This window comes from Oryctolagus cuniculus, chromosome Y (genome assembly GCF_051225735.1).
Source record: "Oryctolagus cuniculus isolate XC-2025 breed Fujian yellow rabbit chromosome Y, ASM5122573v1, whole genome shotgun sequence".
Taxonomy (NCBI): domain Eukaryota; kingdom Metazoa; phylum Chordata; class Mammalia; order Lagomorpha; family Leporidae; genus Oryctolagus; species Oryctolagus cuniculus.
In genome coordinates, this window is record NC_142889.1 from 17,895,726 (window position 1) to 17,912,237 (window position 16,512).

At 40.0% G+C, this 16,512-nt stretch overlaps 1 pseudogene; it reads right to left on the reverse strand.

Moving 5' to 3' along the window:
• Positions 1-3,214: 3,214 nt before the first annotated feature.
• On the reverse strand, positions 3,215-15,368 carry LOC149119308 (small ribosomal subunit protein eS24 pseudogene; annotated as a pseudogene).
• Positions 15,369-16,512: the final 1,144 nt, after the last annotated feature.

Consider the following 16,512-nt stretch of genomic DNA (forward strand, 5'->3'; position numbering starts at 1 on the left):
AAGATTGTTTTTCACTATGTTGATGTCTTAAATTAAAATGTCTAACTTATTAAAGTTAGAGCATCTTATCAACCCCATCACACCACACTCCTTGACAACCTCCCAAATTCACCATCTCTGTATATTAGGAAAATGATTTTTACCTAAAAGTATGCACACTATAGGATAATCATTTTTATTTTCAATGTCTATTTTGATCTTCTGTTTTGTTTCAGTTTGTCTGTTTTCAAATAATTATTTTCCATCTGTAATCAGATTTGTAGGCCCTATGCTTTTAATGTTAATTCTCTATGTAATACCTTCAAATGCATTAATATTGGATTATTATTTTTCAATTCATTTTTGCCTTTTTAATTTTATTTTTAAATACAGAACACAGAGCTAACTTTGAACATTTTGCTATATTTTTTCATGTATATCAACAAGACCTGCATAAAATCTGTTAGCATATCTTGCTTAATAGCTGCTACTGTAATTCACAATACATGAGCAAAAATATCTGTTGTGATGTATTTTCTTGAAAACTAAGATGAAAGTGGAAGTCGTTGAGATAATTTTGTTAGAATGCTGATTATAAAGGAGGAAGCTTTAGCTGCAAAATCATTTTCTTTATTCCTTCCTGAAACACAGATAGTGTGTTGGTCATACAGAAGCCATTATGTAGCCATGAGATAAGAGTATGGAGAATATAAGCCACATGGTCAGGATCATGTTAATGTTACACTCTCAGACTACTGTATTAGCCCCAGATCATATAATTTGGGGAGCTTGTTAGAAAAATACAAATGATTTAGAAAAGCTCATGAGTTCAATTATCTATTATACTCAATCAGGTTTATTCTTAACTGAATGGAAACAATACTTTATTTTATTCAGTGAGTTATTTATAATTATTATCAACCGCCCTCCTTATCTCTTACCCAGGTTGTCCATTATGGTAATTTAGTCTCCCACAAATGATGCATGAAGCCCCTCTGGTATTAGGGAAAAGACTTCCCAGTGTCTGTCCCCCCTCAGCTTCAACAAAATCCTAGCATTGCTTCAGGAGTATAACTTTGAGAATGATTTACCAAATCATATAGATATATTGAACACTATAATATTTTTAGAGTCTAAAATGATGCCTGTTGTTCCTCTTATCTTTTCTATTAAGAGACAGTTGATTATAATTAATCTAAATCAAAACAGCAGTGTTAATTTTACTTCAATATAACTTCATTATTGTGTTTTTTTCCTACAATAAGCAAACGTGTAGAGAAAGCAATTTTCAAGACATTTCTTACAATTTTCCCTTTAAATTAATAAATAGATGGCAGTCAGAAAGCTAGAGAAATTAAGAAAAGGTATTATAATTTAAATAAATACCTATTGGGGGCATACTAACACTTGCCTGTTAATTATACACGTTCAATTCTTGCTAGTAATGCCTGGCTCATTTTGTTATCACTTATTTTTATCCACAAAATAATTGTTATCATAGGGTAACTTCTGTAGCACATCAGGTTAATCTGACACTTACAGTGTACACAGCAATCCACCTTCCTGATAATTCCCTTGTGAGGAAGCAGATAGTGGCTCAATAGATGGGTTCCTGCCACAGACACAGGAGACCTGGATGGAGTTTCTGCTTCCTGGCTTTGGCCTGGCCCAGCTGAAGCTATTTAGGGCACTTGGGAATGAAACTGAAAAGAAGATTCATTCTCCTCTCTCTCTCTCTCTCTCTCTCTCTCTCTCTCCATCTCTACAATTCTGCCCTTTCAAAAAATAAATACTTTTTTTTTTGACAGGCAGAGTTAGACAGTGAGTGAGAGACAGTGAGAAAGGTCTTCCTTCCATTGGTTCACCCCCAGATGGCTGCTACAGGTGGCGTGCTGCACCAATCCGAAGCCAGGAGCCATATGCTTACTCCTGGTCTCCCATGTGGGTGCAAGTCCCAAACACTTGGGCCATCCTCTACTGCCTTCCTGGGCCACAGCAGAGAGCAGGACTGGAAGAGGAGCAACTGGGACAGAATACAGCACCCCAACTGGGACTAGAACCCAGGGTTCCAGCAGCACAGGCAGAGGATTAGCCTAATGAGCCGTGGCGCCAGCATGAATACTTTTTTGAAAAGATTTATTTTATTTGAAAGGCAGAGGCAAGAAAGAGAGGTCTTCCATTTGCTGGTTCACTCCCCAAATGGCTGAAGCTGCTGCAGCTGCACCAATCCAAAGCCAGGTGCCAGGAGCTTCTTCCATGTCTCCTGCATTAGTGCAGGGGCCCAAGCATTTGAGCCATCTTTGACTGCTTTCCCAGGCCACAGCCGACAGCTGGATCAGAAGTGAAGCAGCCAGGACATGAACTGGAGCCCATATGGGAAGCCAGCACTGCAGGCAGCAGCTTTATCTGCTATGCCCAGTGCCAGCCCCAATGAACACAACTTTAAAATAATGCATTTTAAAAAGGTGGCGGTATTGTGGTGGCAGCAGCTGGCTTCCAGGGAGCTTACTAATTCTTAAGAGCCTGGCCCTGCACATTGCTACAGTGAGCTGGGCTGAACTGCTGTGCCACACTTCCTTTTAGAATAAATCATGGGATTGAGCTTCACTCAGATGTAGTGAAATATGCCAAGGAAAAACTGGAGAGCTTTGTCAAAAATAATAGTTTTGATAAATTTGAGTTCTGTGAACCTGCATTTGTAGTTAGTAATCGCCTCTAGAAATGTCTTACAGTTATCAGTATGAACGAATTTATTGTGATGATTTAATTTATTGTGGTGCTAGAGTCCAGAAAGGCCATGAAAACTATGTAAAAATTTTACTGAATGTGGGAGGCATGCTAGTCATGTCTATAGAAGATCAGCTAACACAGATTATGTGACTGGGACAAAACATTTGGGAAAGTAAAAATATCCTTTTTGTTTCATTTGCTCCACTTGTGCAGCCAAGTAAGAATGGTTATGGCAAGCCTGCTTCTGTGGGACTCCCCCCTGTGCTGTCAGGAACCTGCAGGACTTGTGCCACAGTGCCAGACCATGGCTATGCCTGAGATTGAGCTAATAACTGCCCCACACTCTAGTATTTGCTGCACAAAGTAGTTATTGTAGACTGTCATCATTTCTTCTTTGTAGTGTTTACTGGATCATTAACTGAGTAAAGCACATGTACTCCACATAGAAAATACACAGTTCATTCCACACATTTTTTTAAAGTTTTACAGTTTATTAATTCTTATGAAAATGTCACAAAATCACCATAGATAAAGTCATCACAAAATCTTTATTCCTTCAGCTTTTTGCCAGCACTAACATTGGCTTTGGTAGTTCCCCTGAACTTCTTCATTCTGTTGTTACACTCCTTTTGCTGTTGTGTTGAGATCTTTTTCTTATACAGGCCATGTATTGCAAGTCAACGTTTGGGTTCATTTTTTTAACATAATCAAAGGAATCACAAATCTTACCAAAGTCGATTGTCTTGCCACTGCCAAAATGGGTTCTAAATCCAAATACAAAATGACATCAGGAATCGTCTAGCACATTGTGGCTAGTTTTTCCCAAATATCTGTGAAACAGTTGCCTTCCTAGAGTGGAACACATCAATGACCATTTGTTCCCTCTGAAGTGGTCGGTTAGTCATGAACTTCCTGGTACAAATAGTACTGTGTCATTCATTATATTAGCTGATTATTACAAAAAGAAAAATGCTACTATATTGCTATAAATCTCAAATAAAATATAATTCAATTCAACTCAGACAAACAGTATAAAGAGTGATATCTGGGACTGGCATTGTGGTGCAGAAGTTTAAAGCCCTGCTCTGAAGTGCTGGCATCCCATATGGGTGCCAGTTCTAGTTTTGGCTGCTCCTCTTCAGATCCAGCTCTCTGCTGTGGCCTGGGAAAGCAGTAGAAGGTGGCCCAAGTGCTTGGGCCCCTGTGCCCATGTGGGAGACCCAGAAGAAGCCCCTGGCTCCTGGCTTTGGATCAGCTCAGCTCCAGCAGTTGTGGCCATCTGGGGAGTGAACCAGCAGATGGAAGACCTCTCTTTCTTTCTCTATCTCTTTGTGTAACTCTTTCAAATAAATAAAATAAATCTTTAAAAAAAAAGAGTGATACCTTATTCATAAAGTTACAGTCCACAAATAAGATAAAATAGCTGTGATTTTTATATACTTTCACAGCAGTCTCGTATTCACAAGAACTAATCTGATGAAAACAAGTTGATATTACAAAAACAATACTATGACAGATAAATTTGGCATGTTCTTACTGTGAATGAACAGATCATGGTAAAAAGTTTTATAAAATAAGATTCTAGGCCGGCGCCGTGGCTCAATAGGCTAATCCTCCACCTTGCGGCGCCGGCACACTGGGTTCTAGTCCCGGTCGGGGTGCCGGATTCTGTCCCGGTTGCCCCTCTTCCAGGCCAGCTCTCTGCTATGGCCAGGGAGTGCAGTGGAGGATGGCCCAGGTGCTTGGGCCCTGCACCCCATGGGAGACCAGGAAAAGCACCTGGATCCTGGCTCCTGCCATCGGATCAGCGCGGTGCGCTGTCTGCAGCGGCGGCCATTGGAGGGTGAACCAACGGCAAAGGAAGACCTTTCTCTCTCTGTCTCTCTCTCTCACTGTCCACTCTGCCTGTCAAAAAAAAAAAAAAAGATTCTACTAGTTAACCTTCAAGTACTAAGAAAAAAATCTGTTGTTTCTCAAAACAAATTTTGTGCATGTTACAATCACTGATCAGCATGCAATATTGAAATTATGGCAAAAAATAGAATACATATATATGATTATACTTTGGACAATTCATGGAAGAATGGAACTAAAGATATGTTATTAAAATTATAAATGTATTTCAAAACACAAGTATTTCATACAAAATTCAAAAATTTGTTGTATACATGGATTTCAAAATTCCATTTCCAGGGCCAGCACTGTGGCATAGTAAATGATGCCTACATCCTCCAAAAAAAGAAAAGCCTAGGACTGCATGGCTTTACTGCTGAATTCTACCAGACATTTAAAGAACTAGTTCCAATTCTTCTCAAGCTATTCAAAATAATTGAAAAGGAGGGAATTCTCCCAAGTTCTTTCTATGAAGCCAGCATTACCTTAATCCCTAAACCTGAAAAAGACGCAACTGAGAAAGAGAACTACAGACCAATTTCCCATGAACACAAAAGCAAAAATCCTGTACAAAACTCTAGCCAAACAAGTCCAACAACACATCAGAAAAATCATTTACCCCAACCAAGTGGGATTTATCTCTGGTATGCATGGATCGTTCAATATTCAAAAATCAGTAGGAGCCAAGATGGTGGAATAAGAAGGGAACTTACTGATATTCGAGGAGAAGACAGATTAATAAAAGTGAAGATAGTGTAGTCTCAGGGAAGAATTAGGGAAAAACAGCAGAGGAAACTCTTCCGTAATTAGAGGGACATGGTAGACCTACGTGGAGGGCACAGGTACCCACAGCTTGGGACTCTAGCTGTTGAGAGGTTCTGCACCAGCACTGGAAAGAGTAGTGAGATAAAACCACAGTAGCATGAGACACTGGCAGAAAAGTGGCAGGAAGAGCCTAAAGGGAACAAGGCTTGAAGCCCTGTGGGGGAAAAACACCAGCCTAACTAGAGGAGAGAAAAAATAAAAGGGACAGTATGGACATGATTCTATCTCTCCAATCACCTTACAAAAGCCTAGGAGCCAATAGAGCAGGCACCATTTTAGACATACGTAATAGTTGCACCAGCTTGGGGCTGTACCCAGCAATCAGCCAAACAGAAAAACCTTACTCTTGTGGGGAGTAATAACAGGAGACTAAGACCTAGTGAATGTGTGGAGCTTATGAACTGGCACAGTGAAAAAAAAAAAAACCTGAGGGTGTGTGGTATAACTCACAGTGTGGCTGAGACTTGAGCAGTCTTAGTGGGAGATGCCACAAGCACAGGCCACACTGGCTACCCGGTGAAAGACATTGCAGGGGAATCTGAGCTTACAGTGAGGAATGCACAGATCATTTGTGTGGTCCTTGGGACAGACCAGATGAATATTATACCCACAGGGGCTCATGCTCAGGCACTGATTGCCACCAAGGAGAAGAGCTCAGCTGAGCAGAATTATTTCCCTTCTGAATAAAAAGAAAAAAAAAGAGGGAGAGAAGATTTACCACACCAAACCTGGGTGTGTAACCTTTGGCACACCCTTAACCCTGAAGAACTGAACAGAGCTCTCTGGCCACACCCACCACAAGCCTCTAGAGATTTACCAAAAGCAGACAGTCCACTTAATTTAGAGACATAGTATAATGAAAAAAGCCACCACAGCAAGAAAAAAAGAAGAAACCAAAGAATATATCCACAATGCCAAAGAACAAACACAAAAACTGAGGAAATAAGAACAAGGAAGACACCATGATGCTCCCAAATGAACATGACACGCCAATACAAGAATATGAAGATGAGATAGAAGAAATGGAAGATATGGAATTCAAAAAATTTATGATCAGAACACTTAGAAGTTATCAAAAACAAATGCATGAACTACAGAAATTCATACAGGACAGGACAGAAAATCTCTCTCGTGAAAATGAAATCTTAAGGAGGAATCAAAATGAAATGAGGAATTTAATAGAACATGAAATTGAGATATTGAAGAGAAATCAAAATGAAATGAAGAATTTAATAGAACAAAGGAAAAACATATCTGAGAGCCTTAAAAACAGAATCAGTGAGGTAAAAAAGAAAATATCTGACCTAGAAGACAGAACACAGGAAAGTATACAGTCAAACCAAAGAAAAGAAGAGGAAATTATAAATCTAAAAAATATTGTTGGGAATCTACAGGATACTATTTAAAAACTAACATTCGGGTTCTAGGAGTTCCTGAAGACATGGAGAGAGAGAAAGTATTAGAAGGCCTTTTTAGTGAGATACTAGCAGAAAACTTCCCGGGTTTGGAGAAGGAAAGAGACATCCAAGTACAAAAAGCACATAGAACCCCCAATAAACAAGACCCAAAGAGATCCTCATCATGACACATTGTAATTAAACTCACCACAGTGAAACATAAAGAAAAGATTCTAAAATATGCAAGAGAGAAACAGATTACTCCCAGAGGATCTCCAATTAGACTCACAGCTGACTTCTCATCAGATACCCTATAGGCTAGGAGGGAATGGCTAGATATAGCCCAAGTACTAAGAGAAAAAAAAACTGACATCCCAGAATGTTATATCCTTCAAAGCTCTCATTTGTGAATGAAGGTGAAATAAAGACCTTTCATAGCAAACAGAAAGAATTTGTCACCACTCATCCAGCCCTGCAAAAGATGCTTAAAGATGTGTTACATGCAGAAACACAGAAACATGGCCATCAATATGAAAGAAGGTAAAGGAAGAAAATCTCCCAGTAAAAGATCACAGGAAGTTCAAAGCACATATTAGAAATATCTTTGAAAAATTGCAGGGCAAAGTCACTATTAATCAACAGTCACTTGAATGTTAATGGCCTCAACTCCAAGTTAAAAGACACAGACTGGCTGAATGGATTAAAAAACAAAACCCATATATTTTCTGCTTACAAGAAACACATCTTTCCAGCAAAGATGCATGCCGATTGAATGTGAAAAGTTGGAAAAAGATATTCCATGCCAACAGAAACCAAAAAAGAGCTGGCATAGCCATCATAATATCAGACAAAATAAACTTTAATACAAAAACTGTTAAGAGAGACAAAGAGGGGCACTATATAATGATTAAGGGTTCAATTCAACAGGAAGATGTAACTATTATAAATGTACATGCACCTGATTACAGGGCACTGGGTTATTTAAAAGATATGTTAAGGAACTTAAAGGGAGACTTAGACTCCAATACAATAGTATTGGGGGACTTCAATACTCCACTTTCAGCAATAGACAGATCAACCTGACAGAAGATCAACAAGGAAACAGCAGATTTAATCTGCACTACAGACCAAATGGATGTAACAGATATCTTCAGAACTTTTCATCCTACACTTGAGGAACACACATTTTTCTCAGCAGTACATGGAACCTACTCTAGGACTGGCCACATACCAGGCCATAAAGCAAGTCTCAGCAAATTCAAAAGAACTGAGATCATAACATGCATCATCTCAGACCACAGTGGAATGAAGCTGGAAATTAGCAACTCAGGAATCCCTAGAGCATATGCAAACACATGGAGACTGAACAACATGCTCCTGAATGAACAATGAGTCATAGAAGAAATCAAAAGAGAAATCAAAAACTTTCTGAAAGTAAATGAGGATAACAATACAACATATCAAAACTTATGGGATACGGCAAAAGCAATGTTAAGAGGGAATTTTATAGCAATAGGTGCCTACATCAAGAAATTGGAAAGGCACCACGTGGATGAGCTATAAATGCATCTCAAAGATCTAGAAAAACTGCAGCAAACCAGACCCAAAACTAGTAGGAGAAGAGAAATAATTAGAGAAGAAATCAATAGAATTGAATCCCCCCCAAAATTACAAAAGATCAGCAAAATGAAGAGCTGTTTTTTTTTTTTTGGAAAAAAAATTGACACCCCATTGGCCCAACTAACTCAAAAAATAAAAGACCCAAATCAATAAAATAGAGATGAAAAAGGAAATGTAACAACAGACACCACAGAAATAAAAAGAGTCATCAGAAATTACTACAAGGACTTGTATGCCAGCAAACAGGGAAATCTATCACAAATGGACAGATTCCTGGAAACATACAACCTACCTAAATTGAACCATGAAGACATAGGATACCTAAACAGACCCATAACTGAGACACAAATTGAAACAGTAATAAAGGCCCTCCAAAGAAAGAAAGCCCAGGACCAGATGGATTCACTGCTGAATTCTACCAGACATTTAAAGAAGAACTAGCTCCAATTCTTCTCAAACTATTCAGAACAATCCAAAAAGAGGGAATCCTCCCAAATTCTTTCTGTGAAGTCAGCATCACCTTAATTCCTAAACTTGAAAAAGATACAGTATTGAAAGAGAATTACAGATCAATTTCCCTGATAAATATAGACACAAAAATCCTCAATAAAATTCTGGCCAATAGAATGCAACAACAGGTCAGAAAGATCATCCATCCAGACCAAGTGGGATTTATCCCTGGTATGCAGGGATCATTCAATGTGGGCAATTTAATCAATATGATACACTACATTAACAAGCTGCAGAAGAAAACCATATGATTATCTCAATAGATGCAGAGAAAGCATTCGATAAAATAAACATCCTTTCATGATGAAAACTCTAAGAAAATTGGGTCTAGAAGGATCATTCCTCAATACAATCAAAGCAATCTATGAAAAACCCACGGCCAACATCCTATTGAATGGGGAAAAGTTGGAAGCATTTCCACTGAGATCTGGTACCAGACAGGGATGCTCACTCTCATCACTATTATTCAATATAGTACTAGATTTTGAGCCAGAAACATTAGACAAGAAAAAGAAAATAAAGGGATACAAATTGGGAAAGAAGAAGTCAAACTATCCCTCTTTGCAGATGATATGATTCTTTATTTAGGGGATCCAAAGAAATCTACTAAGAGACTACTGGAATTCAAAGAAGAGTTTGGCAAAGTAGCAGAATATAAAATAAATGCACAAAAATCAACAGCATTTGTATACACTGGAAATACCATGGCCGAGAATGAACTGCTAAGATCAATCCCATTCACAATAGCTACAAAAACAATCAAATAGCTTGGAATAAACTTAACCAAGGATGTCAAAGATTTCTACGATGAGAATTACAAAACCTTAAAGAAAGAAATAGAAGAGGATACCAAGAAATGGAAAAATCTTCCATGCTCATGGATTGGAAGAATCAATATCATCAAAATGTCCATTCTCCCAAAAGCAATTTATACATTCAATGTGATACCAATCAAAATACCAAAGACATTCTTCTCAGATCTGGAAAAAAAGATGCTGAAATTCATATGGAGATGCAGGAGACCTCGAATAGCTAAAGCAATCTTGTACAACAAAAACAAAGCCGGAGGCATCACAATACCAGATTTCAGGACATACTACAGGGCAGTTATAATCAAAACAGCATGGTACTGGTACAGAAACAGATGAATAGACCAATGGAACAGAATAGAAACACCAGAAATCAATCCAAACATCTACAGCCAACTTAGGATCTAAAACCAATTCCTGGAGCAAGGACACTCTATAAAATAAATGCTTCTGGGAAAACTGGATTTCCACATGCAGAAGCATGAAGCAAGACCCCTACCTTACACCTTACACAAAAATCCACTCAACATGGACTAAAGATCTAAATATATGACCTGACACCATCAAATTATTAGAGAACATTGGAGAAACCATGCAAGATATAGGCACAGGCAAAGACTTCTTGGAAAATACCCCAGAGGCACAGGCAGTGAAAGTCAAAATTAACAATTGTGATTACATCAAATTGAAAAGTTTCTGTACTGCAAAAGGAACAGTCAGGAAAGTGAAGAGGCAACCAACACAACAGGAAAAAACTATGCAACATATAAAGGATAAATAACCAGAATCTACACAGAGATCAAGAAACTCCACAATAACAAAACAAACAACCCACTTAAAAGATGGGCCAAGGACTTCAATAGACATTTTTCAGGTGAAGAAATCCAGATAGGCAACAGACATATGAAAAAATGTTCAGGATCATCAGGGAAATGCAAATCAAAACCACAATGAGGTTTCACCTCACCCCAGTTAGATTGGCTCACATTCAGAAATCTACCAACAACAGATGCTGGCAAGGATGCGGGGAAAAAGAGGTACTAACCCACTGTTGGTGGGAATGCAAACTGGTAAAGCCACTATGGAAGTCAGTCTGGAGATTCCTCAGAAACCTGAATATAACCCTACCATACAACACAGCTATTCCACTTCTTGGAATTTACCCAAAGGAAATTAAATTGGCAAATAAAATAGCTGTCTGCACCTTAATGTTTATTGCAGCTCACTTCACAATAGCTAAGACCTGGAATCAACGCAAATGTCCATCCATAGTAGACTAGATAAAGAAATTATGGGACATGTACTCTATAGAATACTATACAGCAGTAAAAAAAACCACTGAAATCCGGTCATTTGCAATAAAATGAAGGAATCTGGAAAACATCATGCTGAGTGAAATAAGCCAGTCCCCAGGGGACAAATATCATATGTTCTCCTGATTGGTGAGAACTAACCGAGCACCAAAAAGGAAACCTGTTAAAGTGAAATGGACACTATGAGAAACAATGACTTGATCAGCCCTTGTCCTGATTGTTGAGGAACATTTACTACTTTATTCCTTTTAGTATTTTTTTGTTCTACATAATTCCATTGGTTGAACTCTGTAATTAACACACAATTATTCTTAGGTATTTAACTGAAAAGTGATCCCTGTTAAATATATCAGTGGGAATAAGAAAGGGAAGAGATGTACAGTTCAGCACATGCTCAATCAGACTTACCCCCAATGGTAGAGCTAGAAACATGCCAGGGGATTCCAATTCAATCCCATCACGGTGACATGTACCAATGCCATCTCACTAGTCAAAGTGATCAGCTTCAGTTCATAATTGATCACAATGATAGGATTAAGTGTCAAAGGGATCACATAAACAAGACTAGTGTCTGTTAATACTAACTGATAAAATTAAAAAGGAGAGAACAATCCAACATGGGAAGCGGGATACACAGCAGACTCATAGAATGGCAGATGTCCTAAACAGCACTCTGGCTTCAGAATTAGTCCTTAAGGCATTTGGATCTGGCTAAAAAGCCCATGAAAGTATTTCAGGCATGGAAAGCCAAGACACTCTGACAAAAAATAACCTAAATGAAAGATCTCTGTGAGTTAGATCACAGCAGAAACAATGGGCCATCAAAGAAGGAGGTACCTTTCTCTGAAGGGAGGAGAGAACTTCCACTTTGTCTATGACCTTGTCTAAAAAAGATCTGAGTTGGCGAACTCAAGAGGCATCCATAGCCTTGGCAGCTCATGACAAGAGCCTTGGGTGATTACTGATGTCGTAAATAAGAGTGTCAATTGTTAAATTTCAACAGGAGTCACTGTGCACTTACTCCCCATGTAGGATCTCTGTCCTTAATGTGTTGTACTATGTGAATTAATGGTATAAATAGTACTCAAACATTACTTTATACTTTGTGTTTCTGTGTGGGTGCAAATTATTGAAATCTTTACTTAGTATATACTAAACTGATCTTCTGTATATAAGCATAATTGAAAATGAATCTTGATGTGAATGGGATGGGAGAGGGAATGAGAGATGGGATGGTTGTGGATGGGAGGGTAGTTATGTGGGGGAAAGCCACTATAATCCAAAAGCTGTATTTGGAAATTTATATTTATTAAATAAAAGTTAAAAACAATATCAGAGAACCCAAGATGTGCTACACTTGAAGTTCTCATTTCCTAGCTCAGTTACTAAAACAGCAAAGAAGAAACCCTGGAATAGAATTAGACTCATATTCACCCTACTTCTTGGAACAATTTAAATACCTTAAGAAAAGCTAGAGGTCAGAATCAAATAACCCTGCTCTCTAAACTTTTAAGCTACAGGAGCTGACTGACAAACTGAGGAAGTCTCCAACTAAATGCAAACTGTAAAAAAAAAAAAAAGAAAAAGAAAAGTTGCAACATGGAAAATTACAAAGACAGGTTGAAAAACTCTAAAAGCAGAGTTCAAAAATAAAAGATCAAAACTTCTTGTCAACTTTTTTCCTAACAGAAAACCTGGTTGTTTTAACATTAACATGTAGGACAAAATTCTAACTTCATGTCAGTGTGCCTTTTGTATTAATGCTCTCAATTTCCAGAAACTCATGTGGCCAATTCCATGATAACCTCAGCCAATCTACCACAAATCTACAACACTTTATATTTTCCTCAGCTGATAGTCCTATTTTTTTTCTCCATGCCAAACACCATTATACTTTAGGACAAATATTACTTTTTCCTTTATTCAAAACATATCTCTTATATTCCATACCTTTGCTCTTAATTTTGGTTACCATATACTTGTTAGAATTATTCCTTATTCTAAGTAATTTAATTTCTAGCAAAAGCTTAGTAAACAATTTTGAACTCACATACTTCAATAATTGATGAAAGCACAGTTATTTATAGGCCCAGTGCCTTTTATAGAATTTAAGATGTCAAGAGTTCATGAATTTACATTTAGGAACATTTACCTCTTTCAGAGGTTAATCTGGTAATGCACAGCTATAGTAAAAATGGTGGTCCTTACTAGCACTTCTTGCAGGCTTGTGCCAGGTGCTTGGTTGAGGGATCTACACACCTTAACCTTTTTGATCCTCATCACAGCTTTCTGGGGCTTTAACTTTGGTTATCTCTACTTCTCAGTTAAGACATGACAGACATGCCCTGAGTAACTTTCCCTTAGTCACATAGGAGATGCATGATGGAGTCAGAAATGAAACCCAGGCAGTCTGCTACATATATGTACATATATACACATACACAGGCATGTACATATTCCTCAGTTTGCTATATGTACACATACATAGATAGACACATACATATGTGTTCCTCACATCAAATAGTAAAGAGCAATTTTTCCAGTAGCCAATGTGGCAACTTAAACTCGTAGTGTTTAAAAGCCATAAAACTTACAAATTGAAGATTTCAATGAGATTGGCTTATACCTGCATTGTGTTATCTCTGGTCAGTGTTTTCAGTACCCAGAATAATGCTGACAGAAGTACCATGGCCTTCCCTTTGGGCATTTTGCACTGTCAAATGAATTTTAGCAACAAGTGAGCATAAATTCTAAGATGATAAAAAGCTTCAGAATATTAGATAACATTAAATTACCATGTGTAAAATGTTTATGGAAAATATGTATCATGACAAAGCCATGCATGGATTATCAAAAAAATTTTATACCAAAACAAATGTACAATTTTTCTTCCCACAAACTTTTTCAAGTACAATCATGTTGCTCCTGGCATTATTTAAAGTAATTAGAAAAAAAAAAGCTATCAAATAACAGATAACTCTTCCAAAGCCAAGAAACACTCCTTTAATGAGCCAGAGTGTTCTGCCCCAATTCAGTCCTACAAAGTGACCACAAGCCAAAAAAGGTTTCATTCTCAGCCTAAGTCAAATTCTCCATTTTCTCAAATGCCTTATCAACCCAGTTTTCTTTCAGGTAAGCTCCCTCTCGAATCCCAATATCCTGGAGACCTTTCTTGAAGTTTCCTAATTAACACTGCACTCATGCTCCAGTCCTTTCAGAAAGATCCTCCTCCCAAATTCTCCTTTCCCCCACTTTTCCCAAGGATTTTCCACAGGCCCCATCTCACATATCCCATGCATCCCTGCTATGGCTCTTGCAAAAGTCATCTGCTTTCAGCAATAATATTCTTCCCTTTTCCTATCTATCCTCGGATGGAGACATACACAAACATATTCTCCCATCTCCCAGCTCTTCCAAGGCACCAAACGCTCCCCTCGAGTTTCCCTCCAGTGCTGTCGACCTTGGTCCTGTACTCTAAACACCGACCTTTTTCTCAGTCTTTCAAATCCAGAAGTGCTGGGGTTTTACTCTTTGCCAACAGCACATGGCTTTCCTTCCAGGTCTACCTTCCATGCAGCCACACCCAAGTCTTATCGGCCCCTGATTTCCTGCAGAACCCCAGAGAAACCCAGTCCCCAATATCCCTTCTGCCCCTCCTGTCTCTGTGGCCCCTAATTCTCCTGTAGGCGCCCTCAGACCCCAGATTTCTCCCCATACATGCGGACCCTCTCTGCTGTGGGACAGAGGCCCACCTCACTGCCTGCAGGGCTTGGGGGTCCCTTCCCTTAACCTTGATGCCCCCAGGCTGCTGACAGCGTCAGTCCGACCGGACTGACTCAACTGCTGCTCCTGTCCAGGAGGAAGGCACAGCTGGCCAGGTTAAGCCAACACCGAGCAGCATCTGAAACTCGGAGACGAGCACGTCGTTGTTGAACTTCGGTATCACTTCCAGGTCCAGCTCCAGCCCCATGTCCTCCAGGGCCCGGCTGACTCCAGCCACTTCTTCTCACGTCTGAGCCTCTGCCGCTGGGACTCCAAGAGGCCTGCTGCCAGCAGACGCTGCGACTGCACTCCACTGAGGTAGGCCCTAGATCTGTCACTGCCTCAAAGATAAACACAGTCACAAGTCAGCTCCACAGGCCAGCGCTGTGGCCACCACCTCTGCTGCAGTCCCAGGCTCCCCCATGGCAGCCCCAGGCTTCCTCACCACACAGACGCCTGAGGTCTAACTTCACCCCCACCGCCACTGGGCCCACGCTCAGTGCCCATTGTTTGACCACCGCGGCCGCCATCTTCCCACGCTCAACACTGCCTCCTCCCCACACTTCCTTGCTTCCAATGCTGCGGCCTGCCAGGACTCATGGCTGCCACCGTCACAGCCTCCCTGCTGTTCATGGCCGCCCTACTCTTCCTGGCCGTGGCCGCCGCCCCACTCTTCAGGGAAGCCCCACTCTGCATGGACTCTGCCTTCGCAGACGTCCAGAATTAGTAGTTGCTACTTCTGCCGCTTGGTGAGGCAGCACGTACTGCGCAAGCGCCGCACGCCCGGCCCCGCCCCTTCCTCCTGGTCTCACTCGCCCCCCTCCTACCTTCACTTTCACCTGTCCCGTGGACGCCATGGAGTTGACTGTCTGAGAGCTTTTCCCTTCCCACTGACCCGGGGGCATAGGGCCCTCTTCTGACATCTCTAAGTAGTAAACTTCTACTTCATAGATGTGGTTCAGTTGCCTTGACTCACACTGAATCTAACTTTACTGATGGTCAGAACTCTCCTAGAGCAGCCACCTGGTAGGAATAAGCTAGAAACAGATCAGACAAGTCTCCAAGGCATCTGGAAATCTTAATACGTGTCCTGTAAAAGGAACACCTGGTCGTTGGCTGCACACTCCCCTAGGCCCTCCGTTCCCTCTGTGACATGTCCTGCCTGGTGGCCAGGGTTCTGTGTGATCTCCTGCATGCTCCTAGACACGGCGTGCACTGCAATGTCACTAGATGGTGGACAGTATCATTCCCATCCTCTGATGGGACCACTGTTGTATATGCAGTCTGTTGGCGACTGAAACATTGGCACGTGGTGACTGTTTTCTTAGAAGTTCTGTAATGGAGGTTAAAAGCTCCCAGGTGTGTGAGTATCCAGGCCATACCAATTGGGGTTGAGTGGTGGAAACCAGGCCCTCGGGGCACATGACTTTCTGTAATTCTTCTCTGATCATTTTCAATGTATGTATATACTGTATTTATTCATTCCCAAATGAAAATTGTGTTTAGAGACATCACAGAAAAGGACAAAACTATCTGAATTGTTTGTTATAGCCTCCTTTAAGTCAGAAGTTTGTGTTGCTTGTGTTTAACTTCCCAATTCTCAAATAAGAGTTTTTGAAGCTGCTGATCCTTTCTTCCATAGTACAATGGTAATTGATAAGACAAACAATCATA